Below are 1,426 nucleotides of genomic sequence, written 5' to 3' on the forward strand. Positions count from 1 at the left end.
AGAAGCACCAAGCCCCTCCTTGTGCGACTCTACTCACATCTTTACCAAATTTGTTCTGCAACTCACATACTTACACATCATACTCGATTCCGAAGAACTTGAGCCACTCACGTTAAGTCACTTCCACACAGAGGCTCACACGTCTTGGTCATCAGTGAGATGCACGAGTGTGAACTGCAGGCCACAGTGGCCACTTAAACACCAGCTGCTCTGTGTTTTCCAGCAGCACCAGGCTCTTTTGACCAAATGCTCAAGGGGTGACTTTTCTGAAGAAGGCTTAATTCGAATTCATACATCCTGTATGTGTTTAAAGATCAGTTTCTTTCTAATCAGACCTTCTATGCCTTCAGAAAGCCTGTGTGCTAGGAAGACAAATATGTCATCCTAATTTGATTTCAATATTTAAATTACCTTTGTTATAAATACAAAATTCTCATGATTGTATTGTTAATAATGAAAGCAATGGTTGCTATTCAACAGCATTCTCCAAACGCTCTGCACACATTACGTCACTTAATCCTCACAGCAACCCTCTGACACAGGGATCATTATCTTATGAAGTTTTTCTTATGGAAAGACTGAGGACAGAAATCTTAGCAGTCTCTCCCTGGTCACACTGCCAGGCACCAGTCCTGTATTCTGGTGCAAGACCTACATTCTCAGTTCTCAACCCTGGTGCTTAGCTGGGTGTGGACGGCGCCCCAGGTACGGGATGAAGTGGGAGACAGCAAGGGTCTCACAGTCTTGGTCTGGCAATTCCGTGGAGCGAGAATAAGACAATGACAAGGCTAGCAGAGGACTTCGGGGTCCTTGGTGAGTGAGGACAGCAGGGCGGGCTGTGGAGCCTGCGGGGCAGGAAGCAGCCTTGAGCCTGCACAGCGAGGATTGAAGGGGACACGCCGACTCCACGGGCCCCCAAGGCCAGGCGGCAGCTGGAGCGCTTGTTGAAACCTGGCCCTGTGGGGCTGCGTCCCAGGGCACTGCGTGGTGTGGCCGCTGATTGCAGCTGGAGGGCCTGGCCCCAGTACCCTGAGAGTTGTCTGGCTGCGGGAGGTGTGGGAGGCGACATCGCTGACCCTTTGTGACCTCGCAGGCACAAGGACCTTCAGAACACGGCCTGCCCCACTGGGCCTGAGAGGGCTCAGCACGTGCCCTTCTGTGAACAAAACTCAACTGAGGCCATGCTGAATTCTGGACTGTTACTGGGTGGTATAAGTGTAACTATATTCATTCAACAAACAGTTGCCAAACAGGAAGAGTGCATTTGGCCCAAAAATAACCCCTCCATCGGCGCTCTCCTAGAAGAAAGCCAGATGTCCAGCCTCAGCAGACACCAGTGGGGCTTCTTAAAAGAAACACTTGGATTCAGCTCCATGGAACTCGGTTAAATCCCTTTACACAAATCCCAGGCAGAAGCCGTCTGCAG

This window comes from Sapajus apella, unplaced genomic scaffold, assembly GCF_009761245.1.
Source record: "Sapajus apella isolate SASKATOON/1434 unplaced genomic scaffold, GSC_monkey_1.0 scaffold30, whole genome shotgun sequence".
Taxonomy (NCBI): Eukaryota; Metazoa; Chordata; class Mammalia; order Primates; family Cebidae; genus Sapajus; species Sapajus apella.